At 37.5% G+C, this 21,164-nt stretch overlaps 1 protein-coding gene across 1 annotated transcript in view; it reads right to left on the bottom strand.

The window, feature by feature from the left end:
* The window catches only part of LOC145665451 (uncharacterized), a 499,990-nt gene that overhangs the window by 372,934 nt on the left and 105,892 nt on the right, over nucleotides 1–21,164 (bottom strand). The gene's annotated exons all lie outside the window — the stretch shown is intronic.

The following is a 21,164-nucleotide window of genomic DNA, read 5'->3' as shown; positions in this document are numbered from 1 at the left end:
TGTTCATGTAAATGTAAAGACATTTAAAATTTAACCTTCCTTTGAGGCGAGATAATCAGCAATGCAATAATATTAACAGCGCTCGAAGTCCATATAACGTAACTAAAGTTACATTCTAACGTATTGCAATCAATGTCTATATTTCAATACTTTAACTTAACTTTAAAAACAAAAATTCAAATTTTTCATAGTAAAAAACACCACCATCGTAATTCGGGCGATCAATTTCAAACAAAACTTACTGTTTTCTTTACCTCTTTTTTTTTATATACGTACATTTATTTATGAATACCAACCTCTTTGCTCCACTAGAATGCGGCTCCTCTGAGATCAAGAAGTCAAGCAGTGGCCAGTTGGTTAGAAGAAAGATGAGTGACATTAATACTTACCAGATGGTGTTAGAATTACGGTGTCCATTCATCGTTGAGAGGACAATTGGGGAGTCATTTGAAATAAGTAAAGAACTCCAGTCTAGAAAGCTTGACGGACACCGATGTGTTGACTACCCATTGTCCCAAACCCATGAATGAAACAGTGCGACTGGTAAGCCTTAGTCGCCTGATGACTGTTGCGCAATAAGTTTATTTGTTTGTGTATTATTATTATTAAACCTTATTTATAATGCTAGGAAAGGGATTTGTCAAGCTTAGAAGTTAATCAAAATTATAAATTAGTGCATTCAAAAGTCTTCTGATTCATCTAAACCTTTAGTTAGTTGGGGTTGGCTTTATGGTTAACTGTCCTCTAACTGTGTCTATCTTACGTCATATTCACTGTGACACCACACTGAATCATATCGTTCTTTATAAATCTCCCCATTCTTCGTTGGTCGTCCTCGCGGTCGTTTTCTTCTATAGTATATATATACTATAGTCTGTAAGTTCTATAGTATCCATTCGGTGAGCTACGTATTGTGAAAATGGTCTGTCCAAACTATCGAAATCTACTTTTTTTTTTTTTTTTAAAGTTTTTCTACTACTGATCCCATCTTTACTGTTACTCGAATCACTTCATTCTAAATTTTGTCCTTTCGCGTCACTCCTTACATCCACCGTAACATCTTCATCTCAGCAACATGTAATTTCTATCCCTCTTTCTTCTTCGTCGTTTAACGTTGCACCTTATAACAGATCTCACTACTGTTTTGTAAGCTTTTCCTTTAAGGCGTAATGGAGCCCTACGATCATACAACACTCATGCTACTTCTGTCCATTTTGTGCAATCGCTGCTAATTCTCCTGTTTAGAACTTCTATTCCTACATTTTACTGTAGAATGAATTCGAAGTACGTACTTGATTTTTTTCGTCATTACCACCTCTTCTTTGTCCAGTCGTATTCTTGTATTTTCGATTACATTTTTGCTGAATAGGTATTGTAGATATTCTGTCTTGGTTTTACAAATTCTAAGTCCTTTTGCTTCCCAGGTATCTAATTTCTCTTGTAGTGCTGCCTCTGTCTCACTCACCAGCATGTCGTCCACAAATAGCATACTCGAAGGTGCTAACTCTTGGATATCCTTTGCCATGATGAAGTTCCACTTTAAGAGTCTTCATCCCACCGAAATTAAAATACCGCTAATTTTACAGTAATTATGTGATATCTTCAAATAAATAAAAGATAATCGAAATGTGGAACAAGAGCGCCCTAGACAATAATATTTTACATGAGAAACCGTTATCACGAATCACTTATCTGCTTTCGATTTCGAGCCATTTTGAAGATCGGCATTTATTTTCGCGTTTCTAAACACCTGAAAATGGAAAGCCACTAGGTGACTTGTGATAACGGTACTTTAATTTCGCGGTATTTTAATTTCGCCGGGATGAAGATTCTTAAGAATTAACTCTTTTGTTATTCCACAAGCGCTTCTTACTCCTGCTCTATATTAATCACATATGTATTGAATTATACCGATGTACAGTACACGTTTAGAATATACTATTTCTTCAGTGTTCACCAAATAAGATCCCGTGGCACTCTTCATACGTTTTCCCTAGGTCGATAAAAAACCATGTAGGGGTTCCTCTAGTACTCTCTATACTTTTCCTTTAGCAGCCTAAGTGCAAATTCTGCAACCGTTATCAACCGTCTTGGCATGAAACCAAATTAGTTCTCTTTTATTTCGGTCTTTTCCCTCAATCTTGCTTCCATCACTCTCTCCCAGAGCTTCATTGCACGGCGCCTAAGTTTTATTCCCGTGTAGTTGCCACATTCTTGCACATATCCTTTGTTCTTAAAAGCAAGCACAACGTAGCTGCTTCTCTATTCTTTTGGCATATTTTATGTTTCCAATATCCTATTAAAAAATAGAGTAAAACACTTCACTCCTTTTTTAATTAAATTATTCCGTGCTTCAACAGGAATATTATCCGGTCATGAGGATTTACCATTTTTCATCTTTCCACCTCTACCACAGTTACAGGCCAAACAAGATCCTAATTCTTGGATAGATTTTTGTAACTCTCCCTCAGGTTTTCTTTATTGAGAAGCCTCTGGAAATACTCTTTCTACCGCTCCTTTACCTTCTCTTCACATGTCAAAACCTCGTTATTTTCTTCGTTGATGCAGCGCATATGTGAAATATTTTTCTTTCATCTCTCCTTTACCTTCGAAAGCTTGTAGATCTCCTTTTCTCCTTTTGTTCTCAGGCTGTTGTATTGTACAATTCATCATACAACTGTACATTCACAGTTACATGCCTTTTACTACAGTAACTGCCTTCTTGGTAGTGTTCTTTGCTTTCTTGTAATCCTTCACGTCATGTTAATTGCCAAAGTTCTGCCATTTTTCGTGTCGTTTCCCTTCTTTCCTGCTGGTTGAACTTCTTTATCAACGAGGCTTCTTCCTTTTTCTTTCTCCCTCAACTTTTCTTGCTCTTTCCCTGAGTGCTACTGGTACTTTGGTCTTCTCCTCTTCCATCTGCACTCTTCTTCTTTCATTTGCAGTACGGTACGTCCCTTCGAACCTTTTCAGCACTTGTCGCACTTAGTCTTCATCATTTCGTTAGAACAGTAACATTTTGTTGTCATCTTCCTACTTTTCTCTTAATGCAGATATCGGCTGCTACAAGGTGGTGCCGCTCCGTTAGGCTCTTACCTGGTGTTACAGTACTTTGTAGTCCTTTGCATCACGAAGGTTTTTTGTCTCCTCTATAAGATGAAAACGATGAACTTTCAGGTGTTAGTCTTGTATGTAATGTGTGCTTCTTTCTTTCTATAGATGGTATTCAGGATGCTTTTACCGCTTTGTACTACGTTCTCACCTTTCTTATTTCTGTCTTCCGATCGACGTCGTCCATGTATTCTTTCATCTCCTGATCTTTGTTGTCCTACACGCCCATTTAGATCACCTGCTAAAATAAGCTTCTCACGTGACGAATAATTCTGCAGAGTACTATCTAGCTCCGACCAAAATTCCTGCTTTGTCTCTTCATCACAACCAACTTGTATGGCATAAGCGCTGGCCAGGGACGTACGCAGGGTGTGGGTCCTGGGGGTTCGGACCCCCGAAATTTCGACTTTTGTATAAATTTAGCCTAATTTTAGGGGCGATCTTAGGAATTTTAATATAAAATATGTGAAATAAATTTCTGCGTATGCTACTGGCGCTGACTATGTTCAAGGGTTTTCTTTCTCCTAGCATGAGTTTGCCTACCATAATTCTGTTGCTTATTCTCTTCATGTTCACCAAATTTTTATGCATATTCTTATCTAAGATAATACCAACGTCATACTTTCTGTTGTTGGTCCTCTCTTACACAAGCTTGTATTCATTTCTTATTTCCCGCGATCTTGAAATCTTTCATTTAGTTTCCTGGACATATATTATGCTTACTCTTCTTGCCACCGTTTCGATAAGTGTCGTGTGGCTTGTACTATCTCTTGACTTGTTTTAGTTCCTTTCCTCTATTGTGAGGAATAGGTTGCAACCCACTAGCACACAAAGAAGTAAAAGTGTGCGCTCATTGTATATACTATAATACAGGGTGCGGCACGTAAAACCGGCCCGTCGAAATATTCTGGTATATTGTGTTTTTGGCAACACTTAAATAATCTACCTTCCTACCAAGAGATGGCGTGTCGAGGTCGGGTCGACTTACGTGACCTGCAGCAGTCACGTGCAGCCGCAGCCAGTGAAGCTTGTCGAAACCAGTTGAGAAAAAGGCCTCGTTGTGTTAAGCCGGGTGAGTGTGATAATGCCGTATTCGATACCCGAGCGTGTTGCCATTGTTGAAGAGTTCATTCTCACTGGATCTCTTGTAAAAACAAAGAATTTGTTTCGGGAGAAATTTCCAGGACGTTCTGTGCCAGCAAAAAGCACCATTCAGGAATTAATTAAAAAATGGCGGCGTGCAGGATTGGTTCAAAATGCTCCCAGGAGCAGACGACCATCTGTCTGCACACCTGAATTAAAGATGCAGGTGGAGGAGATAATGACAAGAAGTCCTCGAAAGTCAACCAGGAGATTGAGTCAACAGGTTTATGCGAGTGAGAGAAGTTGCAGACGTGTTTTAAGGGGACTGAAGTTAAAACCGTACCGGATAAGTGTTGTGCAAGAACTGAAGGAGCCTGACCTGTAGAAGAGGGTGCATTTCTGTTCATGGCTGTTGAGCAATGTTGCCAGTGGTTTCTTGGATCCACTAATGCTCATCATGAGTGACGAGGCGTGGTTCCACCTGTCTGGGTACGTAAATTCCCAAAACAACCGGTATTGGTCGACAGAAAATCCACACGCAATCCACCAGGTACCCTTGCATGATGAGAAGATTGGTGTTTGGTGTGCCATTTCCGTCACACGCGTTTTTGGGATCATATTCTTTGAGACGACAGTGAACAGTGACATGTATATGGGAATCCTGGAGGAGTTTTATACACACTTGACCGAAGAGGAGCGTCAGTTATGTTACTTTCAGCAGGACGGTGCAACATGCCACACATCAGCTGCATCATTGTCTCTTGTGCATGAGATGTTTACACCAGAGAGGACAATCAGCAAAGGCTTGTGGCCTCCTCGGTCACCAGACTTGTCCACGTGTGACTTTTACTTATGGGGACTGTTAAAAGGAAGAGTATACGAAACAAATCCACACACAATTGAAGAACTCAAGACCAGGATCCAGGATGTCACCAATAGCATTACAACACAAGAACTGACAAGGGTATATATGAATCTCCTCAATCGTGCTCACATGTGTGTTGAAGTGGGCGGAAGACACTTTCAGCACCTGCTGTGAAGGCTGCTGTAAAAGTGAGTAGTCATGTTCAATACATTACATTTCATTTATGTGTTGTAGTTAATCATATTCAATACATTACATTTCATTTTATGTGTTCACTTTACGGGCCGGTTTTACGTGCCGCACCCTGTATATCACAAGCGCACAACATCCGATGCTGCGTTGCCACATCTTGATTTTTAATCAATAAGAGGTCAAATTCTTCTTGTTGCAGAAAAAGCAATATCAAGAAGAATCTAAAAAAAATTTTTTTTTGTTTGAAATTAAATTGTTAACACTGTACATATATTCAATAACTTTAAGAAATCGTAGAAAACAATGAATAACTTTATACGATATACTGAAGTATCTATGGGCCTCTGAATGACTTCCGTTTACCTTAGAAAATAATTCTTCCTTCCTTAATTCTAATGACATTCTTGGATAGAAACTGTTTGTTTCTAGAGATTTATACGAGACGAAGCCTTGTCTCAGAAACGAGACGACACATGCATTCTAGAATTCGAGTAAGACGACTCGTAAAATGTATCATCTGATCTCTAATGTCTCGAAAAAACATGGTCTTATTTTTAAAATGATACCGAAAGAAGTATTCATTCAAAAAGAACTATCTATCTGTCTTGGAACTAATTCCAGTTTTTAGTACTTTAAAATCAAGTTTTATTGATTATTGTGTAGAACTAGTGATGTGCAAGTACTGTATATTATATAAGATATATGCATAATAATATACGTTTGAGTGCAATTATTATTATTATTTGAAATATTACCGATATAAACTTGAGTGTCTGAACAAACCCTTGATATAAAATTCTCTATACGCCAATTGTGTACAGTATAATATGTAAATAGACTTGAAATTTCGTTTACATAGAATTTTCAGGTGTGAAAATCGATTCTTTCGGTTGGTTAGACGTTCCTTTTAGCACGGATGTTGTATGAGTTGTGGTCTGCGGCTCATATGCTAGCCAAATAGCCACGAGACCGCTCGCTCTGTGTCAATATCAAGCGTGTATATATACCAATACGCTAAGCATAGGCCTGTTGATTATATACAGTATTGCAAAAGCTGGCGACAGCTACTTCTGACATAATAAGCGTGCTCGCATCGAACTTATTTGCATAAAATAACTTTACAATAGTACCTTTGCAACGAATTATAACTTATGCATTCAAACTTTTGGTACGTACCAGACTTATCCCCATTAAAAAAAAAAAAAAGTAATTCAGTAACCAATGCTTTAAGATAGTCTCCGTTCTTGCTTAGCTCGTCATCTAAGGCAATAAAATCATAATTGAATTTAATACTTATTCGTTTAGAGAGTAGAATAAGCCAACAACAGAAAATTTTCCGCTAAGTAGTGTTTTCTAAGTACTAAATAATTACATAGAGAAATTTTAGAATCATATTTAACCATCGCACCAAAACGTGTGAAATGAGAGCATCACAGGCTTAACGCCACAATACAAATGCTGTTACAAATTTGCTTTGTCAAGAAGAATTTGTCGGTTTGTTTGTGTGTGTATCGGATTTCTACAAGTTTAAAATATGCTTCTTTAATTACACCTATGTACATTTGTCCTTGCTGTTTAATTTGAATGTGATAAATGTGAATAATAATAGTGCACACAGTCAAGACCGGCCCTAGGCAATTTGTCGCCTCGTGCAATGACATAATTTGCCGCCCCCTTTTTTCAGAAAAGACAAATCTTAAAAGCCATGATTTTAAGTATGCTACCCCATTATACAAGGGAAAGGGAGTGGCCCCGCGTAGCGTAGTCCCGATTGCGAGCAATCTCGGGTTCGATTCCCGGTGGGGCCACTCGGTCAAAAAATGTAAAATGCTTTTCCAGGCCAGCCACCCTGAATGAGGTTTTCCTGGGTTTTCCTCATTCCCACCAGGCCAATGCCGGGGTGTTACCTAACTTATAGGTCCCAGGCTGCTTCCTTCCTTCCCCCATCCTTTCTTCATTCCCTTTCCCCGGATAGTGTGATCTCCGAGGGACGTCATCCCTCAAAACGTGACGTGCTAGATGCTAAAGCCCAGAAATCTAAATCTTAACCTAACCTAAGAAGGGGAAAGGAAAGCGCACTCGCACTCAGAAATGCCTAAAAACTACAAATACAATCTGTTTCGTCTGTTTTTCTTTAAATAATAATCTATTAAGGTAGTGAAAGATAAAGCAAATACACATGCAGAGGAAAGATGGTAATCCTTTTTATAGAATTCAATATCAAAGCTTCAATCTCAATATATCAGTTTGCAATTTGAGTGCAGCTAGCTCTTTTATCTTTATTTTTTTATTTTTCTTCTGCATTTGTTAAAAAATAAAACTTGTTCCACTTTCAATGATAAGGAACTTGTTTTGTGACAAAGATAACACTAGTTTTCATATTAAAACTGTGATAACTAATTAAATGGAACAGGTGTTCGCTGCTCTTCGAGAATTGAGTTCTTGTATTTGATAACAAGTGATTTGTTTGATCATTTGCTTTAGCTCTGTCCATGTGACCTTAAACTAATGCGACCTAAACATGATTTATGAATGTAGTATTCAAATAGAAGGTCAGCTTAATAAATTGAACTACCATAATCATGAAGTGTTTCCAACAAGAAATAGTTATTTTAAATAATATAGTTATGAAATATTTTGCTGTCCCTTGAAACTTGCTGCCCCGTGCAAATACACGTGTTGCACATATGGTAGAGCAGGCCCTGCACACTTTTTTTAACCTTTTTTTTTTAAAGTATCCGCCAATAGTATGAAAACAAAGACATAAGAAGCGATATGTTAACTTTCTTATAAGTTCTTTTCCAGAACGAAATTGACAGAATTTGGGCTCAGCGAGCACAAATGCACAAAACACCCCTCGTCGAATATTTTAGTTTTCCTTTCATTATGATCTATTTCCTTTGTTATTAAGCATTCTGCCTTTTGCATGTACTGGAACTAATGAGTTTTTTTTAAAAAAAATACTTTATATATATATATATATATATATATATATATATATATATATATATATATTTAGGTTTGGGCCTGGAAATGTTTCTTTCACGTTTCTCGATCTTCAGCTTTTTACTTTCATTCTCATATTTTCTTCTATTCTTCATATATCTCTTGGGCCTGACAACATTGGCTCTCTCTATCTTAACAAAACTGCTTCAGCTATTTCAGTTCCTTTATCCATCCTATTCAATAGATGCTTCAGAGAAGGATATTATCCCACCAGCTGGAAATTAGCTCATGTGACCCCAATATATAAATCAGGACTTAAAGATCAAGTATCCTCCTATCGGCCAATCTCTCTTCTTTCTGTAATATCTATTATCTGCGAAAAAATAATCAAAGACAGGCTTCTCAAATTCACGTCGCCTTACATTCACACTTCTCAGCATGGTTTTCTACCGAAAAGTTCAAGTCTCACAAACTTAAGTACTCTTCTTTCCTGTGCAGTTCAATGTATAAATAACAATACTCAATTAGATGTCATTTATTTTGATCTCTCAAAGGCCTTTGATTCTGTCAGTCACATTCTTCTTCTCCACAAGCTTTTAATGTACATGGTAAATTTCTCTCTTTAATCACCAGCTATCTAAAAGGACGTAAACAGAAAGTTATTCTTTCAGGGGCGACTTCTAACCCCCAATCTGTGATCTCAGGGGTGCCTCAGGGAAGCGTACTAGGGCCCCTGCTATTTGTCCTGTATATGGACGATCTCTACTCTCACCTATCAGTTAATCCTAGTGGCCTTTTGCTTTTTGCTGTTGATTGCAAATTATATAGAGAAATATCATGTTTCCATGACACAATTGCCCTACAGGAAGACATAAATTATCTTGTAGACTGGTGTGAAATGTGGCATTTGAAACTTAACAGTAAGAAATGTGACGGTATTACAATTCTCTGAAAAAGTCTCCTGTTCCCTCCAAATACCATATTAACGATTCCCCTATAACACATTCTGCCAGTCATAATGATCTTGGTGTCATCTTTGATTCTAAACTCTCGTTCTCTGACCACATCTCCTCAATAGTTAAGAAGTCAATGCGTATGCTGGGGCTTCTTTACCGATTCACTGAACTACGTACTGTGGCATCATTAACAACATTCTATAAAACTCTTATAGCACCCAAGATCGAATACTGTTCTCCCATATGGGCCATGGCCGCACCTACACATCTCTCTAGACTTGAGTCTGTTCTCAATTTCTTTATTGCAATAGTACGTTTTCGTGTTCCCGCAGTTCGAATATTACCTAAGGAGGAAATTTTGCGATATCTTAATATCCAGACGCCGGAAGTACGCAGAAATAACTCTGATTTGAAGTTTCTTCATAAGATTGTAAATGGGAACCTAAGATCAGAAACCCTAATTCAACAACTATCCTTACATGTCCCTTCCCGCAAAACCCGGAATACCCACCTATTCCATCTTGCACGCCCTAGGTTGACAATTATACAGAGGTCTCTTTTTCACCGAGTACCCAACTATTATAATAATCTAACCAGTGAGGTGGACATTTTTTCGAGCTACCCGGTGTTTGAAAGAGCAATAAAACGCGTGCTGGCTAAATAATATTACTTGTGCACTCTTTGTTAATACTATTGATGTTAGTGTTGTTGTTTATTTTTAAATTGGTTTTCTTTTTTTTTCCTGCTTGTTGATATTTCCCTGTGTAAAATGGCGCAATTATGCTGTATCTGGGAATTTGTTCAATAAATAAATAAATAAATATCGTCGATCAGTTGTGCTCTTCTTCCTGTTCCTCTTCCTTTACATAAAACGAATCTTCGTCTCTGATGTGCATTATTAATTACGTATATTTGCAATTCACAATAAAAGATTAAACCTGTGGGATAATGCAATATTCTTTCTTAAATGGTTGTTTATTGTGCATTTGTAATAAAAAAATAAATTAAATTAATGCCAAAAACTGCTTGGCATAATGTGGCATCACCCCAACTTCTTTGTGCGCTCCCAGCCTACAGCGAAGGAGTAGACCTTGTTCACTGCTGACAAGCTCCCCATCTCTTCTCGGGTACACTCTAGCAGTTTTCTCACTCATTTTCCTTTTTTTTATTCATATTAGATCTGACAATTGTTTTTGTAATAGTTGCCAACTTGACGTCAATCCTCAACTTGGAGAACAAGAGTTTTCTATAGGTATTTTCTCCTCTAATTTGAAAGTACTACTACTACTACTACTAAAATTTACCAAACTTCTATTAAAATTACAAAACTACTACTAAAAGTTACAGAACTACTACTAAATTTACTGATTTACTACTGAAAGTTACCGATACATCCGCTATAAGCTACTACAGTAGCGTCATTTTAGATTTGGCTTCGGGGGGCAAAGACCCCTTGATATAAATAAAATTTCGCGATTTCACTGACTTACTACTATTCTATTGATAAAATTTATATAAATCACAAACTCAGGGAGGGGGGGCAAATGCCGTCCCTGCCCCCCTAAATGACGCCCCTGAGCTACTATAATTTGTATAAGCTAAGCCTGTCTGAGACTCTCAACTATCGTGTGTTATATGTAATTCAAATTAATTTTATTTTTTCTGACTTTTTTCCATCTAATGTTTGATCTAACGTAAGAGGATAACAAGACAGACTTTGAGAACCACTTGTGGGTCCACGGACTACAGTTGGAGAGTTTTTTTTTTCAGAAACAATGTTCCGGGGGGGGGGGGCACTGCTGGTACTAATTTATTTATTACTATATTATAGACGTATGATTTTGGTCTTCTCCGGGGGGGCACTCTCAGCTCCGGGCGGCAGTGCCCCCTCTAAAACATGTCTGGAAGAAACGCTGGTTGGAGAAACTGTTGTAAGGTAGTTAGAAAACGCCCCACGTTATGCCCGTTAGTCTAAGGGAGACGGATAATTAAGGCAAGTGAGTGGTGATGAAATAATGGTGGAATGAGAATGTGGGAGGGAACGGAAGCACTCCGAGAAAACCTACGGACACGATGTTGTCCACCACAAACTTACTTGGGCTGAGATCGAACTCGGGCCGCACAGACTAGAAGTTAAGCGCTCTACCACTGAGCCACCGTTCCCCCTTCCCCGTAAGCTATTTGCAGTGTATAGATACAGTATATGCTTTCACCGGCGATCAAACTCAGGACCGCCCAGAGACAGTGTACTGTGTTCAGTTGCCCATTGTTAATGCAGGGGCGGATCCAGGACGGACTGCTGGGTGGCGGTGGGTTGTAATACTGCTACTTAGAGCTACTTTTAAGAGCTCCAAACTCTGGGATGGGTTTTATTAATATATAAAATAAGAAAAAGTTTCCTCTTCTGGGGCGGGGCGATCCCCCCTCTGCATCCGCCCCTGTGTTAATTCAATAAATGAGTAATTTCCCCCTCCTCTCAAAAAAAACTCCAGCGTCGCATCTCTACGTATTAATGCACCTCCATAAAAAAACACGAATAAAATTCTGACAGGGAAACAGAATTAAGATTGACAGTCTGCAAACTGAACGAAAAGAAATTTGCGAATTGCATTCTGCTATCTCCGGAAGTTGTCTTTCCCAACATTCCGAGTATGTGAAACTTGGCAACGTTGCATACGCATGTTTAAATCCTCCGGCGATAGAGACCGCTACTTGGCTGGTCGGGATTTCCTGCTCCACAAGCTGATGAGAAATCGAAAGGAGCGGAAATAGATAACAAGGTTGCCAGCGTCTATCTCTCGCTGCTATTGCCTCTCTATATGAGTACCACAGGGAAACACTGATTTTGCGGAAGGTCAGTTAATCAGTTTATTTTCAATCTCGATGCACAGAGGCGGGACTGGCTGACTGCCGGATAGAATGCATTGACTTCCTCGTCTATATGTACGAAGCTTTACCTCAATTTGAGCGCAAGCAACTTTTACAACGGTTTTACCCTTTCGTTTCTTTGGAGTTTACTCATAAATATTGAATTTTATTTATCGATTCAACTCTGAACGATTTTATACAAGTGATATATAATTCGCTCAATTCCAAAACGTCTCTTGTCTACTCTTTTAGATTATTTTTTTCGGTTTCATTTCTAGGATTTGTTAATACCTAATATCAGTTAACTTGTTTCGTCTAATGTCGTCAGATATTCATTCTACAGCTTACAAAACTTACTTTGGTTATTTTTAGGTGTATGGTAAGAAAGAAAAACCAACATCTTGATTTCTCGAATGTTTTGTAAAGTGGACAAGAGACGTTTTGGAATTGGGCAACTCGACACAATAATCACAACCAGCGACACAACTAATAATAATAATAATAATAATAATAATAATAATAATAATAATAATAATAATAATAATAATAATAATAATAATAATAATAATAATAATAATAATAATAATAAAAGACTAGTTGTCGTCTGGGGCAAGAATTCGCCTTAGCTCCACTTCTGACCAGCTAAACCAAAACACACTCCCTAATTACACCTGATATTGGCATTATACAGCAATTCTCCTATTCCATTTTTTCTTCAAGTAGTAAAGCTTGATTTTAAAACTGCAGTACGCCTATATAATTTAATTTTTAGTAGAAGATAAAACACCAAACTAATTAGTATTTGATCACTAAATAATCTGAGAGTACCATGCTTGACATATTCTTATAGTCTTATCATAACTGAAAATCACAATGTTTTTGAACTTATATCGTGATGTGCATATGTGTAAAATGAATCAATAGTCTTGCTTTAGAATAGAATATTTAATTATAACAAGCGATGAAGCTGTTGTCTCGAGTATTATAGTCGGACATTTTGGAAATCTCTTAAATCAATGCAAGTTAGAAGAAAACACAAAAAGCTAGAACTAAATTTAAACTTGCAATGTCTTTTAGCTGCAAAAGTTTTTACATTGTCTTCAAAGGATAATTTTGAAGCTAACTTATGCTCTCTGGATATGACCTTAAGGTTGGTGAGTCGTTGTTTTCCTGTTAAATTTTTGAGTTTTTTTTTTTTTTTATGATCTTCAGTTTGCTAAAACTCCTTTCCTTGTTTTATAGTGAAAATAAATATTTTCCCAGTTTGCGCCCTCCAATCCGGCATCCGGGGCACAAACCCCCTTTCCCCTTTACTTAAGTCACTGTCCACAACTACGATATGCCATTTGTTTTTCGGGAGAACATTCTCTTTTACACATTTGTTCTTCTTATTATTAAAAGTTAGGAGAAGAAGAAGTTTCGTTCGACATAGTGAAACTACAGTAGACCTCCAATCAAGAGTGTCATTTGCCCCTTCGTCTCAGTTTGAGAGACACATGCTTCTTAATAAATTGTTCTCTAATAAATAAAACGTAAAAAAAGTCATATATCGGTGGAGTATCTTGCCCACTTCTGGGAAAATCTGAAATGACGCTACTGCTTCCAAACTATGCAGACTCAATACTTGAACTGGAGGTAATAGAACCACAACTCCGGTTGCAACAGAGGGTTAAGATCAGAGAAGAAATCTATTCTTCAGACATTGAGTGAATATCAAAAACAGTTTTTCGCTATCTCTTACTATATTATTATTATTATTATTATTATTATTATTATTATTATTATTATTATTATTATTATTATTATTATTATTATTATTATTATTATTATTATTAAGTATTCTGCCTTTCGGCACGCCCTGGGACTAATGTTTTTCTTTTTTTAATTTTAGGTTTGGGCCTAGAAATGTTTCTTCTACGTTTCTCGATTTTCAGCTTCCTCTTTCAACTCGCAATATTTTCTTCTATTTTTCAAATCATCGATCAGCTGTGTTCTTCTTCCTATTCCTCGCTTTCCTTCCATCTTTCCTTCTACGGCGGTATGAAGAAGACAATTTCTTCGCAAGATGTGTCTAATCCAATTGGCCTCCCTATGAAGGATGCTAGCTAGAAGTGTCCTCTTCTCTCCTATCCGTTTTAAAACATCTTCGTATGTTGCTCTCTCTCTGTCCATTTTATCTTCTCCATCTTTCTCCAACAACTACATTTCGAAGCTCTCTAAATACTTCTTTTCTAACTTCCGTAATGTCCAAGTCTCTGACCCATACAGTCCAATACTCCATATATAGCACTTGACCAACTTCTTCTTGAGTCCAATATTGGATCCTGCTAGTTAAGAGTAGTCTTTTCTTGTTAAAAGCTTCCTTAATTATGGCAATTCTAACCTGATTTCTTTCGTGCAGTAACCGTCTCTCGTCAAAATACTTCCCAGATACTTGAATTATCGATCTCTTCAATTACTATATACTGTACCATGGCTACTATATATGGACTAATATTAAAACCGGAAGTTGTCCTAATTTTTAATGCTTCTGGTTTCAGTAGAAGAATAAAAAAAAGTTAAGGTGGAAATCTAGTCTTGGAATCCTGAATCCATTAAAAAAAAAAAAACACAAAGGAGCTCCTTTGTGGCTAAGCAGATAGCATACGTGCCTTTGACGCGGGAGACTTGGGTTCGATCTCTAGCGGAAGTTCATGTGGTTCGGATTCTACATTAATCAGTAGGTCAACGTCTCACATAACTTCGCTGCTGAACGGGACGTTAAACTCAAAATCAACTAAAAAAAAAAAAAAAAAACAGTTTGTCGTCTCGTATTATGGTCTCCCCTCTATGGAAAACAATATCAGAACCGGAGGTGGGAATATATTTCTACTATACTTAAAATTACAACACAACAATGAAATAGTAGATGGAACCTATTTCTGTAGTACTTAATTCATATAAGAAAAAAAAAGTACTTGTTGCCGACAGTCGCTTTTCTTTACTGTGGCAGTCACTGTGAAAAGCAGAAAATCGTAATTTTGTACTATTCCGGTTTAAATACAGGGAAAAGGCAGAGATTATGTTTAGTCTTTGAGGGCTGCTGTGGTTCGGTGGTGGAGCGTACTTCTCTAGTGCGTGGAGTCTGGTTTGATTCCAGTTCGTACTAAGTGGGCCTTGTGATGGACAAACACCATCTACATGGGTTTTCTTGGAGTTCTCCCGTTGTCTCCTAATTTCTTCATTCCAGAATTTCATTTATTTATCATTATGATTGTCTTCTTTAGCCTACACGGTCTATAATCGTGGGACGTAAAACTCCTTAGGCGTGGAAAGCCCGGGTTCTATTCCCGGCGAAACCTCTTATGGTTCGTATCCCACGTCTCATATAGCCTTGCTGCTCAAAGGGACGGTAAACTCAAAATCAAAATAATCGACTGTGTGTTGTCAAAAGCAGCACTGGATGAATGAAACTTTTTGTTATTGTTGTTTAATTGTTTTTGTTTTGTTTTACTAAAGCAAGACAAGTTGTCGTACGTTTCTTGTTGTCATTTTAGATATCTTAATACCAAATGCCAACAGAATAGTTAGAATTTCTCACGAAAATGCTGAACAAATATATTTGTCGTACGTTTCTGCGAATTCATTAGCTTAATGTGTAATATCAGCCAATTAGATTTTGCAGTGGTGTAGGTTCCCATCTTAGGGTCACGGATGGGCTTCTGGTCTTTTGCCAGTTCAGCCACCCTGTAGTTATGCTTCTGAGTATCCTCAACTAAAGAAACTATGATTATCCATATAACTGGCGGAATGAGAATGTGGCATGAAACAGGAGAATCCCGAGAAAACCATGGATGATGTCCACCACAATCTTATATGGACTGAGATTGAATCAGGGACCAGAAGTAAGTGCTACTCACCAGTAGTGTAGGCAGGAATTTATTGCGGGAGGAGTCCAAACTCAATATGAGGGTATTTTATATTAGGGATGGCAACATTTTTTCGAAAAACACTTTTTCGAAAAGTAAATTTTTTGAAAACGAAAAATAAAGGAAATTTTTTTCGAAAAACGAAAAATTTTTTGAAAAAGCGAAAAACGAAAAAGCGAAAAATGAAATTTCCGAAAATCGAAAAAAAAAAATTTCGTAAAAGCCCATCCCTCTTTTATATTAAAATTCCTAAAAATTGCCCCTAAACTTAGGCTAAATGTATACAAAAGTAAAAATTCCGGGGGGGGTCCGGACTCCCAGGACCCACCCCTTGCGTACCTCCCTGCTACTCACACATATTAAATATAAGGTTAAGTTACACGGAAGTACAAGAAGAAGAAATAAAAACCTGGAGATGGCATCTTGATTTTTATCCTTAAAAGTTTGTATTCCGAGTTACAGTCTCTTTCGTTTCTTTCTTTCTTTCTTTGTTTATAATATGTTTCTTTAGTTGCCTTCAGTGACATACTTAAGCTGCCTTTTATTCCCGTGGGCGATTATTTTCTTACAGTTTGCAGTAAAACATGTTTTACGATACATACAACGTTGGCAAGAAATAAAATACATCAAATATAGCTTTTTTAAAAAAAAGAGAAAATAAGATATCTTAATAAATAATTTCATATTTTATACAATTCACTTGAGACCAATTTGAAATGTAATCTGAAACAATTTCGTTTTTGCATTGTAAAACAATCCCTGCAAAACAGGCCGCGGAGGTAGTGCCATCTATCTCACGACATAGTTGTAGCTTTCGCTAACAGATGGCGCCTAATGTCCAAATAAGAGCACAGTTCTAGGTCGTCATCGTCGTAGTCTACAGAGACTATTCAATAGAATTATGCACAGATGTAACGAAGAATAATCCCATTTTCCGCCTTTAGAATGGGAAATAATTTACAACTTTATTGATCAACGTTGCATTATGCCTCTTTTCTTTTTCCTCTTTTGTAGTTCATGTGAAAAGGAGAGAGAGAGAAAAAAAGATAGAAAGGAAAAATTCATACACGTGTTAAAGTTCTGCCAAGGTCAAGAAAAACAGTATGACATCATAATATCAAAGTCTAGTTGAAAATGAAAAAGAAATTAAATTGCAGTCATGTTTCCAAAAATACTTCTGAACACATGAATACAGAGAATGGCAAAGAAGGGATCCCCCTAAGATTCAAAATTTCTCCGGATGGTTACGTTAAATGTTTATATTCTACAGGACTAGATTTTAGATTTCCAAACTGTATGCGTAAGTGTGGAAAGTCACAAAGAACGACTATCCCCGTCCGTCCGTTTATCAATAACAGAAAAAACTAAGAAATAACTATGTTTTAACCATGAATACAGGGTCCCAAAAATAAGTTTGTTCCTTTTTTTGAAGTTTAGTATCCTTTTTCAACTCCGAGGCTACATGATACGTGGATCTATATTTAATAGGTGGAGCCTGTTTAAGGTATTCAATATGCTCTTCCGCCGGGAATTGAACCCGAGTACACCAAAGATGCGCGCGCTAGCCACTAGGTCTAACAAGAGGGATAAGAATATGTTCCACCCACATCCCATTATCCCATTATTGAAGAAGGAATTGATTCTATTTATTCCATACAGCAAAAACAGTAAGAGATAATGAGAACTGTTTTATATCGATTCATCTTCCCATAGCACCTATCACTTATCGTTCTATGAACATCGAAAGCGGTAGGTGGTGGTGGGCACAAAAACCGGTTTTCACCGAAACCGGTTTCGATTTTCTTCAAAACTGGTTCGGCTATTCACCGAAACAGGTTCGGCTTTTCACCGGATCCGATTTCGGTTTTCTTCAAAACCGGTTCCTCTTTTTTCCAAAATTTGTTCTATTTCTGACCAGAATGATGTTTCGTTGTTCTCCGGAAACCGATTCCGTTTCCACAGAAATAGTTTCATGTATTTTCCAAAAGTTTTCAACGAAAAGAGTTTTGGTGAAAATCGAACCGGTTTTTGGAGAAAACCGAAATGTCGGTTTTTCGGATTTCGGTTTTCTAGAAACCGGTTTCCGGTTTTATAAAACCGATTTTGCCCATTCCTAGTTTTAACCCCACACAACTTAAATATGGAAGTCCTATAATGTAATAATAAATATTCAAACAAGTGAGTTTCATTTCACACTGTGAAATTATGGTAGACGTTCAAAATATGCGAATTCAATACTCAAACTTGAAGTAGCTTTCTAAAAGTACTAAAGCGGTTTGAGCAAAGCCTTGGGGTCTCATTCTAAACGAAGGGAAAATCCCAACCTACACCTCCTCGCATGAGAAAGCGGGCAACGTCTTAGGTGGCTAACGTACGTGGGAACCGACTGATTCCCGGGATAAGAAGTCAGATTCTACTAAGTGCCAACAGTCTTCTCGGAGGATGGATAAGCAGGTGAAGGTCAGGGCACCTTCTTGCCGTTAGGAGGGGAAACTGTCCTAAAAGGCGGAAGAACCATAAGGTGGTCAACAGCATGGAGATGTGGAAAGGAAATGGGAATACTAAAACACTATCTTTTTTTTCCCCCCCACAGGAGGTACAAAGGAAGAGAATAGATTGATATAATGATGGTTTTTCCTAAAGTAAAACATTCTGGAGGTAAAATAGTCTCCCGTTCGGATCTCCGGGTGGGGACTATTCCGGGAAGAATCATCAGAGGAGAAAATAATAACAATAACTTTTATTTCAGCATAGAAACGTGGAACGTACGAACTTTACGACGTGAGGGAAAACTTGGAAGTTTAAAAGTGGAAATGGATAAATGTGAAGTGAACATAGTGAGCAAGAGTGAAGTGAGATTGCCAGGAAAAGGTCAGAGAGTATCGAGAAATTATACAGTATTCTGTTGGGGTGGAGATAAGGCCGAGAATGGTGTCGCGATAGCAATTAAGAAATAGCAAGAAGTGTAACCAAAGTGGAATGTTGCAGTGACCGCTTGATGTTTGTAAAACTAAGTTCAAAATCAGTGGATATTGTGATAATACAAGGATATATGCCAATAACTGTCCATGATGATGACAATGAAGTAGAAGTAATATATGATGAGATTAGGAACATATTGCAGCAGAAGGGAAGAGGTACGGTCAACGCCATAGTGACAGGATACTTCAACAGCGAAAGAGAAGGAGCTGCGAATAAGGTGGTGGGACCACTTGGACTAGGTAGAAGAAACGAATGGAGCCAAATGATTATCGACTTGGGCACGCAACATGATGTGGTGGTGACAAACACGTGGTTAAGAAAAGAAAAACCAAGGTGTACATATGGAAAAGTCCAGGATATAAGAAACACTACCAAATCAATTACCTTCTTGTCAAGCAACGTTTCCATAATAATGTATGAGACACTACCAAGACACGTGAAGACACTACCAAGAGTGGACATTGATTTGGATCACAACCTCCTAGCAGTGAAAGTGCAAACCTGGTTAAAGTCGATCAAGAAAAATGGAAAGAGAAATCGAAAATGGAACATAGAGCGACTAAGAAGTATGGACAGAGATGTGAAAGAAAAGATTGAAGCAAAATTCTGTGCCATGGGCGATATGGTAAGAAATGTAGAAAATACTGTAGTTGGGGAGAAATTAAACAAATTTCACTAGACACACTCCACAACAACATTGGCAGCATGGAAAGATCACCGATAAAACCATGGATAACTGAAGCAATACTTAAGAAGATGGCAGAACACTGAAAAGCGAACACCATAGATGCCAAAGAATACAGAAGGCTGAACAATGAATTGAGAAGAGAGACGAACAAAGCCAAAGAAAAGTATTTGGAACAGGTATATGAAGAAATAATGAAACTTCAACGGTGCGGCAGATATGATAGCACAAAGAGTATACCATGATTATCCGAAAATACTCTTAATATACTACAGGGATAATTGAATTACCCCAAAGCATATTTCTTGATCTAAACTAAACAGTAATTATCATATTAATAAGCACATTATGGTGTTTATTCTAGGGTTGGGCAAAACCGTTTTTTATAAATTCCGGAAATCGGTTTCTAGAAAAACCGAAATCCGAAAAGCCGACATTTTGGTTTTCTCCAAAACCGGATCGGTTTTTCACCGAAACCTGTCTCGGTTTTCTCCAAAAAATGGTTCGGTATTTCCAGCGAAACCGGTTTCAGTTTTCTCCAAAACCGGTTCGGTTTTCCACCGAAACTGGTTTCGGTTTTCCCCAAAACCGGTTAGGATTTTCACACTTTTGGAATACATAAAACTATTTATGTGGAAACGGAATTGGTTTCCAGAGAACAACGGAACACTATTCCGGTCAGAAATAGAAGAAATTAAAAAAAAACGGAACCGGTTTTGAAGAAAACCGAAGTCTGATCCGGTGAAAAACCAAACCAGCTTTGAAGAAAACAGATAACCGGTTTCGGCGAAAACCGAACCGGTTTTTGGAAAGAAAACCGAAAAACTGGTTTTTGTGCCCATCACTAGTTTATTCTTATTGTAACATAAATACTACATCTAAAATATTTTCGTTAAAAATTTTCAGTAAAAGAAATATTGGGGTAACCGCTTGGTAAGAGAAAGAATAAACATCATTTTTGGATTTCTTTTTGTTAAATGCTAAGAATATTGTAGAATGTATTCTTGTTTTCACAATTTTTAAGTTTGTTTCGTCTTTACGTTAGAACCCTACATCAGTATTTTACGTATTTTTGATTATATATCTTTCAATAATATATATGTAAACCCTCTCGTTGAACACTCACAAGGTATGTTATTGAATTTAACCAGAGCGACAATGTAGAATGCCTCTCACACTGATACAGATGACAGACGTGTATATACAATAGTCAATTACTGCGGTCTAGTGGCCAATTACGATAGACTATGTCCCTCGGTTCACAGCTATAATTTTGGTGAAGTAGCCACGGGGACGAAGAGTGAAGAGTCCAAGCTCGTATTTTAAGCGTCGAGTGACAGACATGATCCACGAGCAATCGTGATTGGCTCATGAGAAACTGTTTCAAGTTGACGCGTTCAACGTAGTTAAAAGCATCACTGTTTGTAACTTTTGAAATATGACAATAAGTATAGGCTATATGCATTTTTTACAAGTTTGCCCATGCAGCGTTTCGTATATCACATCCTACTACTCCACTTATTAATATTTTTACAATTTTCTGCTTCATCATCATCATCGTTATTCTG

The sequence above is a fragment of the Thermobia domestica genome, chromosome 11 (assembly GCF_964235325.1).
Source record: "Thermobia domestica chromosome 11, izTheDome1.hap1.1, whole genome shotgun sequence".
Lineage (NCBI taxonomy): Eukaryota > Metazoa > Arthropoda > Insecta > Zygentoma > Lepismatidae > Thermobia > Thermobia domestica.
The sequence above is the reverse complement of the archived record's forward strand: the minus strand, read 5'-3'. Positions and strand labels throughout refer to the sequence as shown.